Source organism: Pseudonaja textilis, chromosome Z, assembly GCF_049901715.1.
Source record: "Pseudonaja textilis isolate UNSWEBS1 chromosome Z, rPseTex1.2, whole genome shotgun sequence".
In the NCBI taxonomy this organism is placed as follows: Eukaryota; Metazoa; Chordata; class Lepidosauria; order Squamata; family Elapidae; genus Pseudonaja; species Pseudonaja textilis.
Genome location: NC_142008.1, coordinates 6,871,577 through 6,884,290, shown reverse-complemented (window position 1 = coordinate 6,884,290; position 12,714 = coordinate 6,871,577). Strand labels below are relative to the sequence as shown.

At 35.7% G+C, this 12,714-nt stretch overlaps 1 protein-coding gene across 21 annotated transcripts in view; it reads left to right on the top strand.

Moving 5' to 3' along the window:
- The window catches only part of KMT2C (lysine methyltransferase 2C), a 143,418-nt gene that overhangs the window by 60,035 nt on the left and 70,669 nt on the right, over nt 1-12,714 (top strand). The window lies entirely within an intron of this gene.

Genomic DNA, 12,714 nt, shown 5'->3' with positions numbered 1-12,714 from the left:
AGCTGGCTGTGTTCCTTCAGAAATTACATGATAAATAGTATTGTAATTCTACTGTCAAGCTTATTCTGATTTTCACTTACTTTTTAATAAGTTAACCCTAGGCAAATGAATGATGAAACATTTTACATGACAAATTTATCATTGCAATCCTTGGAACATTTTTATCATTCTAAGTTTGATTCTTTTGCCATGTTTTGCTACCTTGCAAAGCCTTCTTGGTAGTATATACCAAGAAATAACTTTCTTTTTAGCAACCTTCTTTTTCCCTCTACTGAAATGCTGCCCCTTAGTTTCCCATAAAGTATCAAAAGAAAATCCTGTTAGAAATATTCCATATCAATGCACTCTTGGCAGTGAAGCAAGGTAGCAAAGAAAGGCTTGAAAGAACTTTCATTGGTTCTTCAATGATATAGAAAAGGACCCTTTCTTGAACTCTACATTTGTATGTCTGTTCTAGAATGGAAGAAGTGAGGCTGTCTCTACAAAGAACTTTCAAAGAGAGTTTTGATGCTGAATAAAATAACATAAAATAAAAAAATAGAATACTTTGCTTTGAACCTAAATGCTCAAAGAAAAAACAGAGTGGTGAAGCTGTCAAAAATGCACAAAAATATAGATGCAAAAACCTACAGGCCTGTTAAAGGTTCACAGAATAATATGTATTCCACATGAATTCCATGGTAATCTTTTGTAAACTATCAAAGTTGTTTTGTGAATTCCTATAATTAATATGATAGAACTTTACATACTTCTTTTCATTAATTGATAAGGAAACATTCAAATTCAGACTTGGATATAGAGGAGTGCATAGATGTAACAGAATTGATAAACAACAATTTTCCTGTCTTCAGATCTCTGAAAACCCTCCTGCTCCTCCCCCAAATTTGTGAAGAGAAAGGTGTATCTTATCTGCTTAATATATTAATTTTTATTGGAATTTTGGAATGAATTGGACCGAATATATCTTGACTTTCCTTAAGCAGTTTATAGAGCATTCTGATGTTTGATGTGAATATCCAAGTATGTTTTCTGTTCTGGTTTGAAAATATATTCAGAGAGCACTTACCAGTAGCTTCATATCGAACAGAAGAGACATTTCAGTGGGATGCCTTATAGCTCAGTTCTGAGCCTGGTGCTATTCAGCAGATTCATGAAGATTCGAAATGGATGCTTATAAATTTGCAGAAATCTGAATCAGATAGCTAATATTCTAGAAGAAACGAAGCTGAAAACACTCTTGTTGAATTAGAGAAGCCCATTAAAAATAATTAAATGAGGCTTAGCAGAGAGAAATACAGGTTTATTCTCTATTCCATATCTATTTATTTATGTATATGTTTAAGATGGAGGATACTTGGCTCAGCAATGTGTATCAAGATACTGAGATGAGAGGCATATAAATTATTGTACAATTGTTCCATTTTTAATGCTTAATTTTATTGATTAAATTGTACTACCCACACTCCCTCTCTTGAGAGAAATGTATGGTTAAGAAGTGTGAAAAACAAACAAACAAACCAAGGAAAAGTGGATCTTGGAATTACAATAAATCACAATCTAAATATAAGTCTATATTGTGATGCAAATGTTAAATCTGTACTTTTCAGATTCATCAATAAAAGGATAGTTTCCAAATAATAGAAAGAGGACTTTTTATTTTATTCTGTGTTACTGAGATGTGATCTTAATTTTTTTCAAATTCAAGGAAATTCAGTTTAAGGAGAATTAAAAGAAACTAAAAACTGGTGCAAGGAAGAACAATAAGGTTGACGGTGGAGTTGGAAATCTTAAATCTTACCGGGAAAGACTGAAAATGCTAGGTGTGTTTTCCCTCGAAACTATTCAGCTCATGGTAGTTAGGCTATGATTGGATCTCGTTAGAGCTTGAAAGATTGTCACTCAGAAGATGATAATAAGATCTCTTCTTTATAATTTTAAACTGCAACCACAAAATAATGACCTTAAGTTATAAGAATGCAGATTCCAGCTGAATGCTAGAAACATTTCCTAACAATAAGAGTGATTAGTGACAGTGGAACCAATTATAGAAGAAATTGGTGAGCTTCTCCTCTGGATATACTCAGGCAGAAGGATGAACTAAGACAGTTGTGTCACATCAATCACCACAGCAACCAATCACCTCTATCTTGCTTTCCTTTAAAAGAAGCTCGGGTAGCTGCAGTGATATATTTGTTGTTTAGGTGAGACTTTGTGAGCAGTTTTGAGATGGACTTAGTAAAGGTAGGTCATTTTAAATAATTGATTTCATATAAATGCATGTTTGCTTCATTTACAAATTATAAGTTAAGATGTGACCAGATAATTTTAATGATAAGAGGTGCAATTTGGATTTTAAAAACAAATATTTAAAGAATGTCAAGGATGTATCTATTTTGCCTCTTGATATTATGCAGTGAGTGACATATATTGCAATTTATTTTATCCATTTACAAATGTGAATTAACAGCTGTGGAAAGTTATAAGCAAGAAAATTAGCTATGCAGGAATATATACTGAATATATATACATACTATATACTGAAGTAAATGAGGAACTAAGTTTCTTTAATTACTTACAGTTACAAATAGTTTTTAATATAAATAAAACAATAATGGGAAAAATAGCTTGAAGTAGGAAGTTTACTTGAATGCTTACAAACAATTGAAAATAAAATGAAATCCTAATTCCACCACTTTATTCACATAGTATTATAACAAATTGATTAATATGCAAGAGGAATAACCTTAGTTTCAATATTGTTTCTAAGTAATAAGCTTATTTCAGTGTTATAATTGTTGTAAAAGAACTTAGGTAATAAATTGCTTGGCTGAAGTTTTTAAACATTTTTTATGAAATCCTTGTTCTGAAAAAAAAAACTTTTCAAGAAATTGAGAAAACAATATGTGAAAGGAACAGCAGGGTTTGAAGATTGAATTGTGAGTAGATTAGGCAATGGTAAACTTTTCCCACTTCTGTCCAAAATTCATTAGGAAATTCTATATTTAAATTTTGCCTAAAATAAATTAGATTACCTGTACTGAAGCAACAATAATTAGTTAAGTGTAATTGAGTTGGGTTCAACTCTTGTGACTATAAGAACAAATTTTCATGATACCTAATAATACCGCTTCCAAAATCTGTTTAGTAATCTTGTTGATCCTGTTCATCCAGTGTTTTTCCTTTCTGCTTCCCCCAAGTTTACTAAAAATGAGAATTTTTCTAATCCATCAATTATTCTTATTGCCTGTCTAAAATATCATAGTTTTTGGTTACTCAGTAGAGATTAACTTATTGTTATGTGGTTGAGGTTGGACTCTATTTGGTTCTAATTGCAATCTAATACTCAGAATAACATCTGCAAATTCATAATTCAAAGTAATTTTTCTTTTCTTTTTCAGTGCCCACTTTTAAAAGCTGCATATTATCATTAGAGCACTGCTTTAATTATTCTTATCTTTGTTGTGATGGAAATATCCTTATCCTTTATGATCTTGTCTACATTTGTTATTGTCTTCCTCCCTAGGATTACTCTTCTTTATCATCCATTTTTATTTATTAAACTTAAGAAAACAAAACTGCCTACCACTGTCATTTGCTCACCATCAACTGTAAGTTCACTCAGATGCTGGCTGACATTATCTCTGCCTTCTTAATACAGTATTTAACTATTGCCGAGATTTTTCATTTTCCATTTTAATTTATAATAAGGTCTTCTGAGTTGCCTTAATCTTCTGATAATAAAGTGATGTTTGCATATCTCAAATTGTTAATATTTCAGCCTCCATCACTTTCAGTTCTGCTGTTATGTAAATAATATTTGCTGAAGAAGTAAAACTCATTTAAGGACAATGTGCATCCCTATTTCACACCTTTCCTCTTTTCAATAAAGTTGTTTGTCCAAATGACTTCTTCTTTGTTCAAATGACTTCTTGTTCCTTGCAAAAGTTCCTCAGATGAACAATCAATATTCTGGTACATTCATTAACCTTTTATGCATTAAACATTTAGGTATAATCTTCACTACTAAGTGAAGCAATATAGCGAGGTAGTAATCAGCAAAGCAAAGGTAAATCCACATCTTTTATTTTGGAATGTTTTGTTTCTAATCTTTTTTCAAACCTGGCTATCTATTTGGCACTTCTTTCTACAGGTAGAACTCTGTTTTTCTTTTATATGTGATCCTAAATAAAATATGGAAGAATTAGTGAATTCTTCCACTAGTGCCGTAGTTCAGTCATTTACCAATTCTCGTGTCTGTGTTTTTCCACATACACACAATTTTTGCTATCTCTGGGCTATACAATGTTACTCCATATATTCTTCTTCTTTTGTAATCTATTTTAGCAGCACCTGTCATACTTCACTTTGTACTGCAGTCAGTTCCTAATTATATTCTCTCTCTCAAGGTATTTCTTGTCATTCTACAATTCAGTTTGCAAAAGATTTCTGTATACAATATTTCATAAGCCTATAGGATCAATGAAGGTTTAGCAAAGCTAAGGAACATTCCAATAGATATCTTTGTATACTTTGTCAGAAGAAGAAAACAAGTAATCAGGTGAAGGAAATGAATAGGTTGAGGCCAAGGGAAGGCTCATCAATTTGAAATCCCTTTGTGCCCACAAGAGGTCTAATCCATCCTACCTATAATCAGTCTTCCTCCCAATTCCAGAAATCCAGGCAGAGACTTAGGTCTTTTCTGTAATGTCCTCTCTGTTCTTTTGGAATTTCTCTAAATCTTAAACAAAATTCTTTCCCCCCAAATTCCAATAATAACAAATTGCCCAGCTCCTTCGATCTCTCCCTGTTTTATAATTTTTGTTTTACTTTCCAAAACTCTGTAATTTGTTGTAAGTCTGCAGTCCCTTTGCCCCACAGATTTTCCAAACTTTCTTAACTACTTTGAAATTTATTTTTTACCTCTGAAAATCCTTCTTCCATTTCTTAATTGTTGCTTTCACCTTTTAACCAAATTCTTCAAACCATTTCTGAATAAATCTGATAAAATATTATTATCAATAAGTTGTTATTGTTCTTGTGGTTCTCATGGTGAGAACATGAAAATATTTCTGTTACTAAGTGGGAATAAAAGGCAAGCTTCTGTTAGTTCCAGTTAGCTCTCTTTAGTCACAATCAGGCTGCCTAAGTCATATTATTACAGCCTTTTGTTTTGTAAAATCCACAATTATTGTCCTTATATATAAACCAGTCTATCTTCCCACAGAATCTGGTTTGTTACTTTAATTACATTTACTATTTTCAAAGATACTTTCATCAAAGAAAAAGATTATTTCTATTTCTTTAAAAAAAACCTGTCCCTTTCTGTCTGATAGTTATAATAATACAATATGATATATAATATAATCTATAATATAAAGGACAGGTCAGAGAGTCATTACATGAAAAGTGAAAAGAACAAAATGCTCGAGAGGCAGATGAAATTGAGATGGAAGCCAGATTCTGCATTTCGGCGTAAGGTGGTCAAAATCCCATTTTCTTTATTTTATTTGGATCTGCATTAACATTGGCAGCTCATTTATTTTATCTGCTACAAAAATGTCAAACTTCTTGAGTTCTGCATGCTAATTCAATCTATTTTGTTCACACTTTTAATTGGACAATTCAGAAATGTAATAATGCTATCTTTTCATTATAGGATTAAATTGCTGGTTACTGTTATAGGTATTGTATATGGAATCTGGTATTCTATGTCTTATATAATTAAAGAACATAGCCTTTAGAGACAAACTGTTATCCTCCTTTCAATCCTTGTCATGAACGTAACCATGGGTGCTGTAACTTGAATATTTTATCAAATACCTTTTATATGGGATTTATTTCATCCCAGTGTTCAAAGGTCTTTCAAAACCTAGGAAAAAGAGCTGCTTAACAATGAATTACTAACTTATGCTTCTCTTAGTTGGTTTTTAAATTGGACTGAGAGTTATGGTGTCAAAGTTTCCCTCCATTTGATATGCAGGATTTACATACCACAGGACTAATTTCCTTATGTATTTCCTGATGAGATCTGTATGTCTTCTTTGCCCAGATATCCCACAAAATTCAGTAAATTACCTTCTGGGCATAGAATATCTTCTGTAAAAAAAATATTTCCTGCAATGAACTTTAGTATCTTTTTACTACCAGAAAAACATATTTTTTGCTTAGGTATTAAAATTTTTTGAGTTTTAATTTTGGGAATTAAGAACCATAACGTAAGTATGACAGATGTATTCTGCTTTTGCTTTATTACTATATATTTTATTCTTTTAAATTTTATGATTCATCTTGTAAATTGAGAATTAAAAGAATAATGCATAAATTATTAAAAAATATAAAAATAAAATACCACATTATTTACATTGATTTTTACATGGTTATTGTCTATGTAAAAAGTTAATACCATGAAACTTGGAATTTTAATTTAAAAAATTAGCATTTGATAAAATGAACTGAATTTTGTAAAAACGTAAGACGATACTTGTTGGATATTCCAGTACTCTGCAAATCATCTACAGCAGTCCCTTTCTAAAATCATTTCAATTGGTGGTCATCATCACATCTCCAGGCACCACTTTTCAGAATTTTTCTATTCATTAAGTAAAAAGAAATGTACTTCATTTTCCTAATCATTAAAAGTAGCAGAACAGGGATTTTTCCAATTGATTTACATCCCTCGCCTCACCCCACTCCAGGTTTTTTATTTGTTTTGAATGGTGGAGCATCAGACAGATTATTTTTTTCCCTTCCAGCTCAACAAACCAATTTTCAAGTAGAATCCATTCCCTGGTACTGTATGCTTGCTTGCTACAAATGTTCTTGTTTGGGCTTAATTTGCCATAGTTCGCCTTGTTATAATAATAAAACATTTTATATTGTTGACTTGTTCCATTGTACTAAATATTTGTTCACTGGTTTATTAATACATTTAAATGGTCTAATTGCATTTCATGTTGAAAGAGTTGTGCTGCTTATCTTTTTGTTCCAAAGCTTATTGAAGATAAAGTGATATGAACATTAAAACCTGAAATGCTATTATATTGTCTATTTTCATTTGATTATGACCATGTTATTGTTCTCTGCTGAGGGCTTGCTTCATCCTTATTTTCATTTTGACAGCTATCCACATTATACATTAGATGTCTGTTTAACCATGATGTACTAACCTACCTACCCACCCTACTTCCTTTCTGAATCTTCTGCTGTTTACAGTTTTACAGTTACATGGTACAATATTATATTGTTCAATGATGTACACATAAGTGAAAAAGGTCTTATAAAAATTCCTCAACTTATGACTCCAATTGAGCCCACAAATCATGGCAGTTGTTAAATAGGTCATTTATATGACCAATGTAATTTTATGACATTTTTTTTGCAGCAGCCTTTCAGTGAATACAGTGGTTGAAAAGTGAATGCTGCAGTTGTTAAATGAACACCGCACTCATGAAATGAATCCATTGATTGCAGTGGCCATTTTTTGGCCGTTAAACACCGATTTCTAGCAAAACACATTAAAAACCATGTTCAAATGTCAACAGGGCACTGCAAATGGCCATAAATATGGACCAGTTGCTGAGCACCAAAATGCCACAACATGACCATGGTGTGGAGGGAATAGATGCCAGAACTTCAAATCCAGTTCATAAATACTTTCTTTTGGTTCTGTTGTAACTTTGAATAATTGCTAAGTGGCTATTCATTAAATGAGGATTACTTAAAGGGTTATTTTTTTAATTTAAAAACCAGATGTGCACAGAATAGTTGATGCATGGAACATTCTTAATATAGTTTATTCTTTTTCACTGCAGAAAACTCAAATACATAAAAGCAAAGCAAATTACACATCATAATGTATTAATATACTGAAAGTGTATTGGAGGATCATTTCGGTTAAAGTGTCTTAAAGAAATCTCAAAATTTCTTTTGAACCATTAGTAGATATCACATGGTATTGATAGCAAAAAGTAATAAATAACAAAAAGTATAAATTTATCTGTGCTAATAAGTAAGGATCTTGGAAGAGAATAACCATTTAGTGGATTTAACAACATAACCGAGCAGCATTCTCTATATAAACCACTTAAAAATTGATCATCTATGATTTCTACCACTGAACAATTTGTATTCCAAGAGAAACAACTACTAGCTTTCTGGATTAAATATAGATTATCTTAAGGCAAACTATAATATTTACTTAATTTATTTAATTGTTACAACTTCTGCTAAGTGTTCACACAATGTACTTCAGGATTTTTGTAAAACATTTTGCCAAATAATTGCATAAGAGTAGTCTTATTGATTGTTCAAAGCACAGAGACCAATTGAAACATTTAAATTTCTATATTATTAAATAAAGGAAATCAATAGAACTAAAAGATAGCAGCAAGTGGTTATGGAGAAAGAAAACATTTGTTTTTTTCCTCATTTAGTAAGTGCTTGTGAAATAATATGCTGTAAAAATGTAAAACATATTCGACTAATGTAGTCAAATTGAACAATCCAAAAAGAAACAAAAAGTTATATTAATACAGCTTTTGTTGGTGTAGAAATTGTTACTATTTTTTCATGAGCTATTAATTTTTTACTAAATGAGTTCTACTTAGCAATAAAAGTTTATGACACATCTGGGGAATCTTATTTAAAGGTAGAATGTTAAAATTGTTCTCAGAAAATTGGCAAAGTCACACAAATGAACAATTCAGGAGAGAGAAAAGAAAGTTATTACAGGAGGACAAAGGAAATTTTCCCTAGTTAGACTGTTCCATATAAAGAACATAAATCACTATATGTGGCTACAATGTCAGAAACACATTCAGTAATTAAAACATAATAATGCTGCTCTATTCAATATGACTTTCCACTCTAGTAAATGAGTGAGTTTTGCCTAATGAAAGGAGTCTGTTATCTCCTAGCAACCTCCTCTTTTGTAGCTAGATGGGAATGAAGGTTGAGGCTTGAGGAGAAAGAGAGGGAGGGTGCCTCTGCTTTTTACTCTACTCTCCACTTTGTTTTTGTTTGGAGTAATTGGAATGATTGAAATTCCAGATCGTGAATAACTCAGAAAAATTGTAAGGTTGACACATAAGAAAAATACGAATCAAAATAGCACTGATCTTCTAATTTTTCTGTCATATTGGTATTTGTTGTGATTTCTTTAATCATACTGTGTCAGGTTTTTATCTTCTTAATATTAGGCTTGCTCATCATTTGGTAAAAATGCATTGAAAGTTGCACATAGGCATAAAAATTCCGGTATATGTTGAAAAATTATGTGTTGAAATATTTGCAGTATAAGAGGACCTCTAGTAGATCAGATCAGACTAATAGAGAATCAACAGCGACTAATCAAATGCCTCCAAGAAAAATGGGGCAGGATAATGAGTATTTAATTCAGAGATACTTGGTAAACCATTGAAACTGTGAGGTGAACCTGAACCTGAGTCTTCCTATTCTTTATCCACCCCCTTCACTTCCTTGCTCTTGAGCTAAAAAAAAAAAGGAACGGGCGCAAATTCCCCAAGGGGAACTTCCATGATTGAGGGGAACTGGATTTTGGCAGAGAGCTAAAAGAGAATAACTGGTCCAAAATCAGTCAGTGAGCTTCTGTAGAGAGAGGGGGATTTGAACCCGGGTTCCTCACTTCTTATCTATCCTACATCATCTAGTTCTGATGTCATCACCTTGTTTCAAAAGCAGTAGCATTTAGGCTTATATATCACCCCATAATCTTTTATGGCAGGGGTAGGATTCTACTGATTCACAGCAGTTTGGTAAAACTGGTTGTTATGGTTCCCAGTAGTCTGGAGAACTGGTAAATCAGGCCTCTGACTAGCCCTGCCCCTCTCCGCTCGCTTCTCTGCTCCCTGCCCAGTCAGTCCCTATTGCGCATGCACAACATGCCTGCAGCCTTCTTTTGCCCACCCACCAGGCTAGCCATTGCTGTCTGCCTTTTGCAAGTTTTTCATTCTGCCGGGAGAGGCTCTCCCAGCAAGAGCAGGTGCATGAAGCAGCCCAGAGCTGACACGAGCCTCTCCACTGTTCTTTCCAGCTGAGCAGCCCTGATTTGCCTGCTCACAGATAAGCTTGTGAGTTGCGCTAACCCCTCTCCCACTGTCCCTGGGCCCTGCCCAGCCCTCTGTGGGCCTCCCTGTAGCTCCCCAGGCCTCGCTTAGCCGTCCGTGGGATCCCTGGGCCTTGCCCAGCCCTTGCCAGGCTTCCCTCACCTTGCATCCATGCTGGGCCTCCTCCCGCCTGGCCACCTACTTCTTGACATGAGTAGAAGCTGCTGGTTGGAGCACAGTGAACCGCAGTGCTGGGCTCCCTATTCTAGATATGCCACCCAAGGGCATAGCTAGAATTGGAAGAGGCTGCGTGTTTCTGGCGGAAAGAACCAGAGCTTCTTGATGCAAGAGCAGCCTCTGCCTCACTCGCACCTGCTCATCCAAGCTGCCGAGTGTTGCCCCTGTTCTTTCCACCACAGCTGCACAGCGTTTTATTCCAATTCTAGCTCCAACCAGCAATCTCTGTTTGTGTCAAGAAGCTGGTGGTCAGGTGAGAGGAGGCGAAGGTGGGGCGCCATTTCTGGGCTAGTCCGGCCGGCGGATGGGCGAGCAAATAGCCCTCAGGGTGATGCGGCGATGGCAGTGGTCGGAGCATGCCACAGCCGTTCGCTTTCTCTACTGCGCTGGGGTTAACCTGAGACTGAAAGAGGTGACGGAGGTGCCCCAAAAGGGAGGGCGGGAACTCCTGGACAGCTTCCCACCACCGCCCCCTCCTGCTCCCACCGAAAGGGAGGGCGGATTGATGTTCCCAGGGCTGCGGCTGCTCCTTTTTTGTTCTTCCACTGCCCGCTGCTCTCTTGCAACACGAAGGCAGCTGCCACAGCCTGTCCCTTTAAGATATGTCATTGTGGGGGTGGGGGTAAGGGGGGACCATAAAGGGACAGCCAGGCCACAGCAGCTGCCTTCCGAGCAGCTTTGCTATGAAGGGAAGGGAGGAAGAAAAGTTCGGCAACTCTTCTCCTCCTCCTTGGGTAGAGCATGCGCACACAGCGCCGGGAGGATCATCTGCAAGGAGTCGGCATGTGGGCAAGTCCCTCCAGCACTGTGAGATGTGTGAGTGAGAGACAGAGAGAGAGGGGGCGGGGATGAGAAACAGATGAGAAAGAGGGAGAGGGAGAAAGAAAAAGATGAGAGAGAAAGATGGGGGGGAAAGAAAGAGACACAGAGAGAGATCTAAAAGAAAATAGAAAAATGGCTCCGAGTGTTTCAGGTTGCAGACCCCAGGTTAGACAAACAGCATGGTCGTTAAATGAACCTTGTGGTCATTAAGTGAGCACCGGTTGTTAAACAAGTCCCTTTTCCCCCATGGGCATTTTTAACCGGAAACCAGAAAGAATTGTTGGAAACTGGCAAAAAACATAGAAAACCTGAGTCACATGACTATGTGGGATATTGTAACTGGTCATAAAATGGAGGAAAGGTGGGGAGAGAGAGAGAGAGAGAGTGCGCATGCATGGCTGTCAAAACTCCAAAAACAGGTCAAGTAGTTCTGGGAAGATCAGTCATAAATTAGGACACTTGCTAAGCAACTGCCCATTAAGTGAGGACCATTTATATTTGGTTTGACCATTTATATTTGGTTTGACATGGCCACCTAGTTACGTCCAACCTATTCACATGACCACCTAGCCATACCCACCCCAGTCACATGACCACCAAGCCAGACGCACAAATTAGGCCACACCTACAGAACAGGTTAAGAAATTTGGATCCTACCCGTTTCCTCCTATTTTCTCCCCAACAACAACCCAGTAAGATAGATTGGGCTGAGAGACAGTTACTGGCCCTAAGCTTTCATGGCTAAGGTGAACTCACAATGTCACAATTTCTAGCATGATACTTTAACCACTAGACCAGGGGTGTCAAACTCGCAGCCCGCAGGGCAACGTGTCCCGGGCTAGCCCTGTCCCCTCCCAGGTTAGTGAAGGGGAAGTCCCGGTACGTTACGTGATGTCTCAATGACGACGCAAGTTTGACACCCCTGCACTAGACCAAACTCTGCACATGCTTTAGATGATACATGTTGTGAACTATAGGTGGTTTCTATTTTTAAAAAGCCCATATGAAACACTTCTGTGACTCAAAAATGGCAGGGTTTTTAATGTAACAATTTAAATACCATTTTATTCATGTACTTTTGAATAGTCATATTGATATAAAACAATATCCCTAAGCTTTCTGAATCATAACTTCTTATTTGTAGTATACGAATGTTTTTGCAAAGAAACCAAAGAAAGAAATAAGATCTTATTCTTAGCAGCTGTTGCCAAAGCCTCCTAAGCATGTTTATTACATCTGGTAGTTGACTAGTTTTCTATATGAATTCTGTAAATATTGGTAGCCTTAATGCTTATATATTTTTAGTTCTGATTACACACACACTACCTGGTTTATAAAGTGGGTTTTTTGATAAAGTTATGAAATGCTTTTACAAGCATAATTGCCAACATAGTTACCCTATAGCAGTTATAAAAATTAGGTACAGTTAAATGTTCAGTCTCTATCCATTCTTCTTTACTTGGCACTATGAATTCTTTTCTCACTTTCTCGGGTTTCTTTAGGCTATTGTCATTTCTGGGTTTAACTTATTTATAAAATCACTGGTGATAAGACTAGTTGCATATATAAAAATATCAAAGTATAGGGCTTG